The 15,312-nt window shown below is 35.3% G+C and overlaps 1 protein-coding gene across 22 annotated transcripts in view; it reads right to left on the bottom strand.

Moving 5' to 3' along the window:
* The window catches only part of TNRC6C (trinucleotide repeat containing adaptor 6C), a 380,854-nt gene that overhangs the window by 191,622 nt on the left and 173,920 nt on the right, over positions 1-15,312 (bottom strand). The gene's annotated exons all lie outside the window — the stretch shown is intronic.

Here is a 15,312-nt window from a genome sequence, read left to right as displayed (position 1 = left end):
CTAAAGTTCCCAACCCAACTGATTTGCAATAGATTTATTTTTTCAACTTCAACACTTAATTTCAAAACCTGTTTGAGTACAGCACATCTCAAAACTAATCAGATATCAGCAAACATTTTTGCTATATTAAACATAATATGGTGATATTAAACATATAATTGTAATTGACATGTTACACTGTAGGAGGTACAAGTGCCACTCTTAATAAAAACCTGTTTATTTCATTTCTGAGGTTAAAGTAGCCTCAAATTCAGTCAGAAAATATTATAATTTTAATGGAGCTCAATTTTCATAATTAATTTACATAATTACACATCTGAATACATATACTTTAAATAGGCTTAAAATTATATAACTAAATCTCCAAGTGGCTTCAGACAGCAGTTCTTGATTTCACTTCTCGGTACAATGTTAAGTAGTCAGTTAACAGCATAATGAAATGAGAATATTTAAAAGACTGCACTGTTCACAAGGTTATTTAAAGTTTTGATTATATTGCCATTAATAAAAACCAAGGCGTGTGTTATACATTTTTCTCCAAAGGCACTATTTGTTCTCCCTTTATTATACAGAAGCAAGTTAAAAGGTTGGTTTAAAAAATATAAAAGCCCACTGCAAATAAAGCAAAATTTCTTAGTATGCATTTGTAGTTTTTTTTTCCATTTTATGGATAAATACAGTCGAGTATCACAGGTACTTTAACTAGCAGAAAAAGAGTTTAACTTTACTATCACATTCTAACTGACCTGAAAGAAAACAATTTATTTAAACCCACAACCCTAAAAGCAAAATGGTTTTTCAAACTGCTGATCATTATATCGCTTAGGAGAGATCTTCTAGTGGAACTGCAGGAAGGGTGGCAAGTCAGAACTCAAGATAAATTGAGAGACCCAAGTCAAGAAGGATGGATATCATCTATCAGCATCACATGTGGCTCTATCAGTTCCTCCCACTCCCCAGCCCCCGTAAAAACATATTTCAGTCTAGATTTCTTATTCATTACTGTTTTGAGAGTTCAGAAATGAAAAAAAGAAAATCTCTGTTTCCAGGTGACATCAGATATTCACAACATGTGACTTAGTTCTCTCATTATCTTCAGAATCACCTTCACATTTGAAATCACTGTTTACATTTTTAATTTTAGTGAATTTGGTGAAGTTCTGTCTAGACAACTTGGCACTGACCCTTCTGGGGATAGTTTATGCTTAAACACAAACTCCAAGTTAAGTCTAATGATGTTGCTACGTAGTTACAATGCATTCTGCTGTAGTTCTTACATTGGCGTTCTAATGAGTTTTGTCCTCGCGCATTTTAAGATCCTGAGGGTTTGCCTACACAGGAAAGTTGACTAGAACTTTCCTGTTCCACAATGGCTCCCCGTGTGAACACTCTTATTCTGAAGTAAGTGTGCCCTTTTCTGGATTAATTTATTCTACCAGAAAAAGGGATTATTATTTCAGAATAAACTAAATAATTGTGGTGTTGCTGAAGTAAATCCTATACATTGCATATATGCTCCTAAGTAATTTTGCTGGCAACATAAAGCATATCAACATTCTGAAAAGGTTAAGGTATTAGCTTAGTACAGTGGTTCTCAACCCGTGGGCTGCTTGCAACCCATTCAACAAACAGCTACAGCTCATGTGACATCTTCAGGGCAACAAAGATAGTACATATATTGTGTGGTATATGGTCTACATAACACAAAGAGCTGCATGTGCAGCCCACAATGGTAACTAGGTTGGGAACCACTAGTTTAATAGATGTTGACATGCTGGCATTTCTATGCCATCTTTCAGAGACCTCAGAGCATTTTATTAACATCATCTAATTAAGGGCTTGTCTACATGTGAAAATTAATCTGGAATAAAGTAGGGTGTAAATTTAAAAATCGGTGAACTAGTCCTGATTAACTCCATGTGTGAACACTGGTATTCCAGAATAAGAGTTCTTTATTCAAAATTAGCTTAATGCACTACGGCACTCTTATTCTGAAATAAGAGCATCCACATATGGAGTTAATTAGAAATAGTTAATCAGGAATAGCTATTCCGGAATAACCCCATGAAGACAAGCCCTAAAAATCAAACAACACACTTAAGTAGAAACAGGATATACATAGATAAAACTTAATCCACTACTGAAATGCTACTGCATCAAGGGTCAAATAGAGCTGCAGTTTAACAGCTCACAGAAGTATTACAACAGTAGTTTAGAACAGAGCGTGAAAAATATAATAGTTAATTACAATATCCCATTCAAACTACAGGGGAATAGTTAGGCTGACCCAGGAGACTATGTTAATAATTTAATCTTACTCTGACAAGTAGTGCCAAGGATTTTTCATGATGAGAACTGAAAAGGATATTTGTTTTATGCATCTCATCTAAAGGACAGTATCTCCAACAGCATAAAGTGTCCCCCTATTACAGTCATTTTGAAGTAAAGGATTTGGGCATGTGTGGAGAATGAACTATGATAACTTGAAATTGTCAGACGTCCAAGATGCTGTTATAGGATAAGAGTTCTTAAGTTGACTTGTATGATTGGGTATGTTACCGGACGAAGACCAAAAAGAACATATACCACTGGATTCATGGACACACAGAGGTCTGGACTTCTGAATGGAAGCTCCACCCAGTCTGCTCATATGGAAATTTGAGGGGGAGGGGGTTTGAATATGAAGGATGGTCAGTCAGCTCTTGAGCAAGTTGTGGAGTTAGACTGTGACCAGATAGGGAAGCACTGCTGGGCTTTCATAAGATTAGGAATCCCTCTAAGATTTCAGTAACCATCTGCTTCTGTTATGTTCCCTCTGGGTTAAATAAAGTTTTAGTGGCTTTTCAAAACCAGGAGTTGGAGGCATAGTCAGTCAATCAATGGAGTTTTGAAGAGAACTGAAGAACTCAGGAAACAGAGTTAGAAAAAGCAGCCAGGATCACCTTATATTTACAGGCAAATGTCCTGAGGAGAAGATTAGAAGGGTAAAAAGACTATTAGTGACCCAGAAACACTGGTGTGTTGAACAAGGTGTGTGCCAGGGAAGGGCAGGTGGTGAAACGTATTAAAGAAAATCTAATCATAAACATATTTTAAAAAGTCTTTCTGAAAACAAGAATCCAAGACTTTAAAAAAGAGCATTTATACAAATACAATAGATTACTATGCAATTAACAGGTGTAGGATAGTACAAGGAGGAGGCAAGCATTAGAAACAAAGTTGTATTTTGTACTTGATGAATACCTGGAGCATCTGAATTTACAGCAAAACTACTAGTTATGTCAACACAGTATTGTTAGGACTGGCAAAACTGGAATATTTTTATCTCAATAGATATCAATGTTTATTTTTAACCATTTAAATGTTCACACTTGTGGGAAATTACAGGGGTCAAATAATTATTTAGCTTCATTAGGTGTTAAGTTTCAAAAAGTTAAAGCTTTTTAACCATTAAAACAAAAATTATCAACATCGCATCAAAAGTAAAAATATTTTTAAATGAAACTTTAATAAATTCTCATGCAGCATTTTTCTCACTTTGACTATCTGTAAATCTCAATTATTATTGATGGACTTTGTCGGTTTGTGCGTGCAGAGTGAAATCAACATTTACCAACAAAAATGTAATCCTTCTAAGTTTAAGTACTGTGCATCTTTGAGCACTTGCTTGGCAATAGCCCTCAGCTCAGTTTCTCTAGTTTTTCATCTTTACTTTTGAAGCTAAAAATATAAGAGCCCTGCCATCTAGCAATGGTGTATATTTGCCGTACCAGGAGACATGTCAGACCTGAGACAGAAACAGAACCAACTCTGTTCAATTAAAGAAGTTCAACTTCACTTTAGCCTCGCCATCAAATTGTAATACTCTAGAAGTTATTCTTGTTGTAAGTACCTTAACAGAAATAAGCAAAACAAATGAAATAGATGGCCTGTTTAAAAACAAAAGTACATGATCTATGCCAATGTTTTAGATTTAAGCCTTACTTTCTTAAACCAAAATGCCTACAATACAAGGAAAAAATGTTGCTTCCCATTTTTGTAAATGTAACTGTTACAATGGAATACAAAATGCTTGATGTTTTGGGAAGATTTTGGAATACAATAAATGTGGGGAGGAAGAGGAAATAAGGATTTAAACTTGCAATAACATACAAAAGAATTAATTCATTGAAGAATGGTTGTAAGTTTAGGTGCCTTTTTAAAGTTTTTCAAATACTATTCTAGTTAAATGCACTGTGAATATGGAATTCAATTTATCAAGTAGATGAAAAGAAGAATTTTGAGCAAGACCCCAGTGAGCTAATCCAGAGTCATAATAAAATGTCAGGGGTCCTGGGATTCTCAGCAGGGGGATAAACACCAAATCTTTAAGCAAGAACACCTATAGGCTCTACTATAAACTGTGTTTTAAAATGTCCACTGGACATATCTGAAACCTTAAACTAAAGACGAAACAAGAGGGCAGATTACAGTCTAATTATATCTTACTGACTTCTTAATATGCACTAACTTTGTTTACTAAAATAAGTAAAAATATTGTGTTCAAGATTTGTTTCGCTCATCTTGAAAAGAGAAGATCAAGAACTCTGAAGTGATTGAAAGTTTGTTTCTCTGAAGTTTCTGCAAGCAGATCTGTATCCTCTGATGAAATGCTATTTTGAAATTACTACAACAATACTAGAGAAATAAGATTTATGGGACCAACTTCTGTTGGTGAAAGACAAGTTTTTGAGTTACACAGAAAAGAGAGGAGATGTCACCAGTATCAACATTCCTAATAGTGCATTAATGCTTTCCCGAAATTTACCTGGAAGTTTTAAAGTATGACACCGTTTCAAAAAATAAGCTTATACAACTCCATTAAGGTCAACAAGCCTGACAAAAATCTTTCAAAAAGCCAGGCACGGGGGAAAATATATATGTTTGGGTACTAGGCAAGCAGAAATTATTCAAATGATAGCTGGATGGCATCCATGTACCAGGGCTGTAGCCACCAGAATGACCCATCTCCCTGGATTTTCTTGAGAATTTTCTGGGCATCAGAGAGAACACGTAACAGATACCAGCTCTATAGGAAAATGTATCCACAGATGTTCTCTGTGGATCTGGGAATCAGTTGCAGTGAACACACCCTTTTTGTCTACCATCATAATCTGAGTCATAACTTCTACATACACCCACTACTCCATAAAAAGCCTGGGAGAACAAGAGACCCCTGCGGCACATACTAAAAGTGACCAAATCTGCGATCTAGTTAGCAGATGCAGGAAGAGTTCCACAGAGGCCTATTCACAGATCAGTTGTACATTCACTTCTATTCCCCTGGCATAGCAGAATGTTGCAATTCTAGCTCACCAGATTGGCCCCTTAAATAGAATATATATTACTATTGGCTTTAAAGGTTTTTAATTAGGACTGTCAAGCGCTTAAAAAAAGTAATCTCGATTAATCGCGCTGTTGAACAATAATAGAATACCATTTATTTAAATATTTTTGGATGTTTTCTACATTTTCAAAAATATTGATTTCAATTACAACACAGAATACAAAAAGAAGAACAGGAGTACTTGTGGCACCTTAGAGACTAACAAATTTAGTCTCTAAGGTGCCACAAGTACTCCTGTTCTTCTTTTTGCGGATACAGACTAACACGGCTGCTACTCTGAAACCTGACAGAATACAAAGTGTACAGTGTACAGTGCTCACTTTATATTTATTTTTATTCTAAATATGTGCACTGTAAAAAACAAAGGAAATAGTATTTTTCAATTCACCTCATACAAGTACTGTAGTGCAATCTCTATCATGAAAGTTGAACTTACAAAAGTAGAATTATGTACAAAAAAATAACGGCATCCAAAAATAAAACCATGTAAAACTTTAGAGCCTGCGAGTCCACTCAGTCCTACTTCAGCCAATCGCTCAGACAAATAAGTCTGGCCCGATGCTCTAAAGATTCATATGTCCCTTCATGCTTCAACCACCACTCCAGAGGACATGCATCCATGTTGATGATGGGTTCTGCTCGATAATGATCCAAAGCAAAGCAGACCGAGACATGTTCATTTTCATCATCTGACTCTGATGCCACCAGCAGAAGGTTGATTTTCTTTTTGGGTGGTTCGGGTTCTGTAGTTTCTCCATTGGATTGTTGCTCGTTTAAGACTTCTGAAAGCATGCTCCACACCTCATCCCTCTCAGATTTTGAATGGCACTTCAGATTCTTAAACTTTGGATTGAGCACTGTAGCTATTTTTAGAAATCTCACATTGGGATCTTCTTTGCATTTTGTCAAATCTGCTGTGAAAGTGTTCTTAAAGCAAACATGTCCTGGGTCATCATCCGAGACTGCTATAACATGAAATATATGGCAAAATGCTAGTAAAACAGAACAGGAGACATACAATTCTCCCCCCAAGGAGTTCAGTCACAAATTAATTAACACTTTTTTTTTTTAATCAAGCATCATCAGCAGCATGTCCTCTGGAATGGTGGCCGAAGCATGAAGGGGCATATGAATGTTTAGCATTGGCATGTAAACACCTTGCAACACCACTACAAACGTGCCATGTGAAAACCTGTTCTCACTTTCAGGTGATATCGTAAATAAGAAGCGAGCAGCAGTATCTCCCATAAATGTAAACAAACTTGTTTGTCTTACCGATTGGCTGAACGAGAAGTAGGACTGAGTGGACTTGTGGGCTCTAAAGTTTTACATTGTTTTGTTTTTGAGTGCAGTTATGTAACCAAAAAAAAAAAAAAGTGTAAGTTACACTTTCACGATAAAGAGATTGCACTATGGTACTTGTATGATGTGAATTGAAAAATACTATTTCTTTTATCATTTTTACAGTGCAAATATTCGTAATAAAAAATAATATAAAGTGAGCACTGTACAGTTTGTACTCTGTGTTGTAACAGAAATCAATATATTTGAAAATAGAAAAATATTCAAAAATATTTAATAAATTTCAATTTATATTCTATTGTTTAACAGTGTGATTGTGATAAATTATTTAATCGTGATTTTATTTAGTTAAATCACGTGAATTAACTGTGATTGACACCCCTATTTTTAATTTAACAAACACTATCAAACTATGCTAACAGTTTTATTTTCAATATTAAAACTTGTTCTTGTGTTTTTACAGATGAGATAAACAAGCCAAAATGCTTTATTTGGGCTAGAACAATACATTTTGTAAGCATCTATGAATACAGCCAAAAGTCTGATAACTGAATAAACACAAAAGTCTGACAATAGACTCCAATATGCCAAGAGTCATGGTAAGTGACTATCACAGAAGATAAATTAACAAATATTTGTGGACACTTACATCTGAACCAGATTTGGGTCATTTCTGTCAAAAAAGCTCGATTAGAAAGATATATGCATTACCATAAAACAGTAACAATTCTGCATTTGCCCAATTCCATCAAATCCCACAGAAAATCATGTTTTCCCTTAAACTATGATATTCATACCACGATACTGGCTCATTAATGGTAGGAATACTACTCATCACACATTTATGACAACTATACTGAAATCAGTGGTCTAACACCTAAATCAACAATATATGCATTCTGTCTTATGACAAATGATTTTAGAAAATCTGGATTGGCAGTTAGATCAACATCATCTACACCACTTCACAAATTCATGGCAGCTATTTTTTCATATTAAAGTTACCAAAACACAAGGGAAGTCTACTTATTAAGTGCAGAATTACATTTTGCACCAACTACTTCTGTGAAACCAAGTGGTGTTATCGTTAAAAACCTATCTGCCACTTATGTATGGCACGTGTTGTTTCCCTAATTACTCTGAGTCAGCACTGCTTATTGAACTAATGTCTTAAGGTTTTAGCACCATCAGCACTGCAAATAAAATGAGAATGAGTTGCCACATGCTCTCATATCAAATTTGACAGCTAAAATTCTACTCCAGATTCTCTATTTTTGGTAATGCACTAAGTAGAGAACACCATTTGATTTTCAAATGTCAGGTTAAGCCTACAGTGCTGGCAGTCTGAAGAATCTTGTAACCTGAACAGAGTTTTATATGGTACACTAATTTTATTTACAAGGTTATTTTCCAGACCATACCTACAGTTTAACTGAAAAAAAAAAAGAGAACCAATTGCAAAGTCTGTAGACACAATATAAAGCAGAATCTTTAATTACCAAGAAAAGATAACTAAACAGATGAACAACAAATACCTAAAGCTCTAGTAAAATGATTCAACTTTTTAAATTAAGAAACTTATTAAATGAATATTGTATTCGTCATAAATCAACATCAGGACGATAGTCAGAAAACTAAACTTACTGTTATTGTTTGAGGACTCCACTGTACTCATGCTTAACACATATATGGTAAACTAAATTGAGAAAAATATAACCATAACAGAATGAAGAATTTTTTAGAATGACCATTACCTCTGAATTATGACCTGATATTTCACTGTTTAATGACAATCTTAAACTACACATTAACTCAGACAGACCAATTAAAGTATTTTTACATTGGGTATTCTTGTTTTTATACAGTTTTCTTTCTTGTTTTGGTGAAGTTAAGTTAGATGGATCAAAATTAACTATTGTTTATGCCAAATTTAAAAAATAGTTGTAATTCTGATAAATTCGTGCAGCCTTCCCAGTGAAACAGGTATTCTCTGGAGATACTAGAACAGTAAAAGCTGTTTTATCTGGCATGTTGGGGAAATGCAGGGTGCCGGTAAGTGGAAAAAATGCTGGTTAACTAAAAGGGAGGGAATTTGGGTGCGGGATGGGGTGCGGGGCTGGGGCGCGGGGCTGGGGCGTGGGCTCAGGGTGCCGTATCCGGGGGTGCTCACCATGAGCGGCTCCCTGCAAGCGGCGACCTGTCCCCAGCTGCTCCTAGGTGGAGGAACAGCAGGCGGCTCTGCATGCTGCCCCCGCCCTGAGCACTGGCTCCGCAGATCCCATTGGCTGGGAACCACTGCGGGGGCAGCACCTTCAACATGAAGTGCCAGCCAATAACAATTTGAACTAAAAATAGAGTTTAAGATGAACTCATGTTTTTGTATATTAATGGATAACTACCTCCTTAAAATTCTATTCAATAAAGCTAAACGAGTAAACAAAAATTTACCTTCACAAACAGTAAATGAAAAAAGGCTCTCATCTGTCACTGGAAGTCCACATAAATATCCACAAAATGGAAGTAGCAAACACAGAGTATACACAAACAAGAATAAAGGAAGGAAGAAAGGGAGTGGGAAAGGAAACAGCAGCCAGGAAGAAAATGAAGTTCCTTCTTCAGTAGATATCTACTATTGACTATATAAAGTCAAAGCCCACAGGCAGCAGCTTGATGGGAAGCCCAACACAGGTCCCATTAATCCCATGTTTGCTATCAGCCTATAGCTAGTAGTGGTCATATAATATTTTGAGCCCTGTCAATGTGTGTTTCTCTAGGGTTTATTTACCACAAAGTATGTCACATTTACTTGACAAATATATTTTTCTCTGGTTTCAGAGTAGCAGCCGTGTTAGTCTGTATCCGCAAAAAGAACAGGAGTACTTGTGGCACCTTAGAGACTAACAAATTTATTAGAGCATAAGTACTCCTGTTCATATTTTTCTCTGAAGAACTATTTGCCTCATTTTTCTCTCTAAAGATTCCACTCTTTAGTCTGAACAAAAATTAGCTTTAGAATAGATATAACATGTTTTTAAATACAAAGAAATTACATTTCCAAGTAAGACCTAGTTTACACCTAAAACTTAGGTCAACTAGCTATGTCACTAAGGGCTGTGAAATTCACACCCCTGACAGACACATACAAGCTGACATCAGCCCTGGTATAGACACTGCTATGTCGACAGAAGAATTCTTCTGTTGACCTAGCTACCGCCTCTCAAGGAGGTCACCGCAGCAAGTGTCTATAGCAGCACAGCTGCAGTGCCATAGCTGTTCCCTATAGCGTAGACAAGCCCCAAGAGATTACCGTGAATATTCTTTAAACAAAAACTTGTAAAAATAAATTCCATTACATTTGTTGACAAACTAGAGAAAAATCTCACTTTGATTTAAATTTCTGAGATGAACGTACATTTCAGGACACAGGAACAGCAAGTTGCAGATAGTTGTACATTAAGAATGTATTCCACCTCCACAGACCTCAAAAGACAAACGATGGGGCTGTCGGCAAAACTAGACAATCCGGGCATCCAGCCATAAAACATCACTGCTATAGCACAAATAACTGTTCTCACTCTCCTGAGCCCTCCATGACATAAACCACAAAAGGAAAGAGCTCCAGAAAGCTGCCTCCACTACTACCTCCTCAAACTTCTAATATTTCATAGGTCTGAATTACAACTATACACAGGACTTTAATTTTGTAAAATTGTACGGCTGACACATCCAGGGTCAAGGTTAATCAATTCAAAATTTGATGCTTAGATTCCTGGAACTCTGAATATTGTAAATATATAGCTAACCACTTCATACAGATCTTAATAGTGTTATCCAGCATGTCCTCATAAAGGAATAAAGAAAGAAATGGCTTTTGATTTGAAAGAGGTAAGATTAAAATGTAAACTCAAAAGGAACAGACTGCCAAATAAAACATTTTTAGAAAAAGTAAGCGTATCAAGCACATTTCGGGGGGGGGGGGGGGGGTCAGATTAATATAATACTAATTAAAATTTGAATATTTTCTTGAAGTAAAAAGAATCTACACATGATAACTGTGATTTAATAGCAAAACTTAGTCTCCAACTACAATCAATAATTTAACTAACCTAATTTTGACCAGCAGAATGGCACTAAAGCAATTTTTTAAAGTGGCAGTTCACACAAAAGAAAATAACTTAATACATGGTCACATTTGTAGTTGCTTTCTGAAAACTACAATGCAGATTAGTCATATTTTAAGTGTTACATGCAAGATATTTCTAAATATGCTTATATTAAGAGTCCAAACTCTAAAGCATGATTTTCTGACAGATTAATAATTTTCATAAACAGACAAGATTTCTAAAACAAAACCATATATTGCTCTATAAGCACTAAATTTGACTTCTATTCCTCCATTCATTAAAATCGGCACTCTCTCTTTACATGGTTACTTTTTACCACTAAATCAAAGAGGCCATGCAGAGTGTAAAATCCATTTAGTAATGCAATTTTATTTAAGAGACAACACACCTACAATACTGCACACAATTTTATATCGTAATTTCTAAAGCATCTCCCAATTCACTCTCTCTCAAATACCATTTATCCTCACTGATATCTTCATAATGCAACTGAAAACCTCCAGCCCATTAATCACTAAAAGGCACCAGCTGATACAAAATTGGCTAGACTGTAGTGTCACCAGGCATTAAAGAGGTTTCCTTATCATTCATCTCTAATACTAAGGGAACGACAAACTTCTACCTGCAACTTCCAAGTCAGGAGAAAACTGTTTGATGGTGTTACTATGATGTTATCTGAATTTTAACTATTAAAACTAATAGTAATTCTGTGCTGCACATGTTTGGTGTGACCAAAAATTGAACAATCAATGACTTACATTTTTCATTGATTTTTTCAAGTAAGCAGTATACATGTCCACAATTAAACTAGAATAACTTGAAATTACTACATAAATAACTATAGTAACAGAAATTAACATATAGGAAATTAACAGTCTACTTTATCTGAATAAGAAAGGTTTAGGTTTTCTTTTTTGTTTTTTAACTTTGAGCCTGCAGTGTTCACATAGACAGTACTACATGGACTTTATTTAACAATTCTTTCCAACTGAGAGCCTGCCTTTGCTGAAGTAAAAGACTGCTCCACCCCTGACCTCCTCCTTCAGCTTGTTTTGGAAAGGGGCCAGATGACAGCATTTGGAAAAGTGCATATTTATCTCTGCAAGGACAGCTGCCTAGAGGAAAATAAATGTAATTTAAAGTATTATCCATTCCCACTGTCACCAGTCTCATTGATTTTTCATAACTAAGACTGAAAGTAAAACATTTCCAGATCACTGTTTTAATATATAGATTTCTCATTAATGAAAAGGGGAGTCTATAATGTTAACAATAAACTGTAGATTGTTTTCAGTAACTCAAACATTGATATGTAAGCAGCTTATAGTGTTAGCTGTTTTCTCTAGAAGTCAGCAAGTAAGGAAACTAAGTCCTCTATATGAAAAACAAATCTGTTCACAATTTTAAGTAACCAAGATTCTCAAAAAGTAGCCTACCAAATGCCTGTGGTATTTCTAGATAGACTGCATTTGTAGACTCTGTTCTTTAAGTGAATTCTTCTTAACAAGTTCAATTTATATTCATCGTCAAATTATTTCAAGATTTAAATAATTTGTAGCTTGTGGTGGGAAAAGTCTCACTCTGATCTGATGCTTCACTTTGAGTTTCACACCTCATTAAACTACTAACAACCTTAGTATTTAGTCAACACAAAGAATCTTAAGATTGTGGGAGACTGTATTGTTATGCCCAAATGATCATGCTTTTCTCAAAACTTATTTGGAAAAATTCATCCTGACTAGCTGAAAAAACTTTTCATCAACATCAATAATATTCAAAAAAATAAAAACAAAGCAGAAGTAAAATATTTAGCTATTGTCCTTAAAATTTCAACATAAGGATCACAAACTTCACCAAAAGCATACTTTAGCTGTTATGGGATAAGGAAAGACAGGGTCTTTCCCTCTTCCCAGCAACTGACAAGAGACTTAGTGAAAGAGGTCAAGTATCAGAGGGGTAGCGCTGTTAGTCTGAATCTGTAAAAAGCAACAGAGGGTCCTGTGGCACCTTTAGTCTTACAGGTGCCACAGGACCCTCTGTTGCTTTTTAGTGAAAGAGGGTGATGCACACATTCCCATTCACAGAGCACAGGAGACAGTTTTGGAAAGGGGGCAAAGACATTCCAGAAAACTTGAAAAGGATGGAGCTTTAAATTAGCAAATCTTTTTTAAAAAGAGACCCCAATCAAGGTTTAATGACAGCACTCTGTCAGAAATTCCATCACTTTCCCTTCCCAGCTGGGAAACTTTGTTGAGACTAGGCTTCTCACCAGGACATTGCTTGCGGACTAGACTAGCTCTCCTCCCTGTTGTCCTTCACCTCTTCCTCTTGCTAGCAGGTTTAGTCTTCTGCCTAGTAGGTGTTTGGTACAACATCCAAGCTATGTACCAGATAACCTCCTAATCACAAAAGAATCTGTACAGCATAAATTGACAGACACCAAGCAAACATGGTAAAGGACCCATCGCCGATTTAACTCAAGAATAAAAGTTGGCTTTTTTAAAAACAGCTGTACGCTTGTACATTAGCAAACAATTAATATTTGTCAATAATGCTCTACTTATAGCTTTCTATCCTGCAAAGAACTGAAACAAATCGTAAGTGCGATATCAAACACCTGAAAAAGTTCTGAACAGCAGAGTCATTTTGCACTAACAAATTTGGCCTATGACACTACTTACATCAGACTCAATCTTCTTATTTGTCCAAAGAACAAGTACATCATACTCTCAGCCCCACCCCAAACAGCCTCTGATGCATGATTTAACCTTGTTCTGGAGGGACTGCCTTTAGGTCTCCATGCCCACTCATTCCTTGGCCAATACAACAGCAATTTTGGGGATGTAAGCACCTGTTCACCAGGAACCGAACTGAGACCATTCTCATTTCACAGATATTACCTCATCCACCTTGTCTGCCTAACAATGGTCAGATGATTTCAGAAGTTAACATGCTTCACTGAATTTAATGTGGTCACACAGAGGTGAAAAACTATTACCAGTCCCTTGAACCATCCAGGTTCCCTCAAGTTATCCAGTATTGAACTTACTTACCACAGCCTTTTTTGGGAACCAGATTGTCTGAATTTAAAAGTTAAGAAACATGACTATAAAAATACTGATATCCAATAACAACAGTGTCTTCCACTGTTTCACCAAAAATAAAGTTATATAGAAATATCTAGCACCAGCCTTAACTATTTATACACAAGTTACTATTAAGGAGAAGAGTCAATTTGGAAAAGATTTTAAAAGGGGCAGTAGTAGACAAAATAATATTACTCGAAGAGAAGTAAGTTTTAGACATTTGTTAGTACACCATTTTGAGATCATAGTTCACAATTCATGGATTAAAGTAGCTGGAGAGATGTTCAAATGGAAGCTTACTGGATTTAACAAGTCACAGAAGATGTGAAGCAATTCAACTATTAGGCACAGGAAAAAAAAACACTCAGGTAATTTCTTAGGTTGCATCCATTACTATCTCACCTAACCCCCAATACATATTTCTGAGAGAAGCAAACAAAGGTTTTCTAAATCTATGTTTACCACCCCAGTGATGTCTTAAACAGTCAAATATAATGTACAACAGCAACCAAAATCCAAAGGTCATCTCTCACTGAATCCAAATCGAGGAAACATTTAATGCTAGTAAGGATTTTAAAAATCATTTGAATAATGGTATCCAACAACAGATGTTGTCTTGTTCATTATTCTTAGTGTAACGATATTCATCTGATTTAAGATATATATCTATATATAACACCAGACCACTAACAGCAGCAATTATTGGGTTTTAACTAGCTTAATTAGTCCAACAATGAAATTCAATTATTAGTCTGGATTCCACTGAATATAAAATCAAATTAGTTTAAGATACAGGAAAAAATATTTCCTCAATTAATTTATATGAAAAAATGGCCATGTTGTGCTCAAGAAAAATACAAATCAAAGTTGGAAATTATATAAACTGAATATAAGCAGTCAAATATTTTCTAAGAAAAATAACCAAATTGAAGCAGAGAATAAAGCTAATGCTAGAACCAAATTAAAGTATGACTAGCTAGATTATAGTGGCCATTCTAAATAAAATAAAATGCTGAAATTTCCAGCAATAACAATTAAAAATATATAACTTAAGAAAACAAAATTGTATTATATGAGGCAGAAGATATACGAGTGATTATATGAATTATTTCAGTGAGTCTCATAACTGGACCTTCTACTAATGCGCAATTGCACAGTAAGGAGATTACCCTTTGACACAAACTTGCAAAATAAAACAAAGAGGATTCAAATACCTTTAATAAACTTCCACTGTCTCTTGATTTCTAAGGATAACAATTGAACATCCTTTGCAGTTAGCAACATGGTTTTTGTTCCTTACTGATGTGCTTACTGAAACTAATAAGGACAATCTGGCTTCATGAAAATATGAAAAATTATCTCTCTCATGTCTAGTATTCAGAGACTAAGTTATGGTGGTTACCATAACTTAATT

Source organism: Chrysemys picta, chromosome 12 (assembly GCF_011386835.1).
Source record: "Chrysemys picta bellii isolate R12L10 chromosome 12, ASM1138683v2, whole genome shotgun sequence".
Lineage (NCBI taxonomy): Eukaryota > Metazoa > Chordata > Testudines > Emydidae > Chrysemys > Chrysemys picta.
Note: the sequence above shows the minus strand (reverse complement) of the source record. Positions and strands in the feature narration are given on the sequence as shown.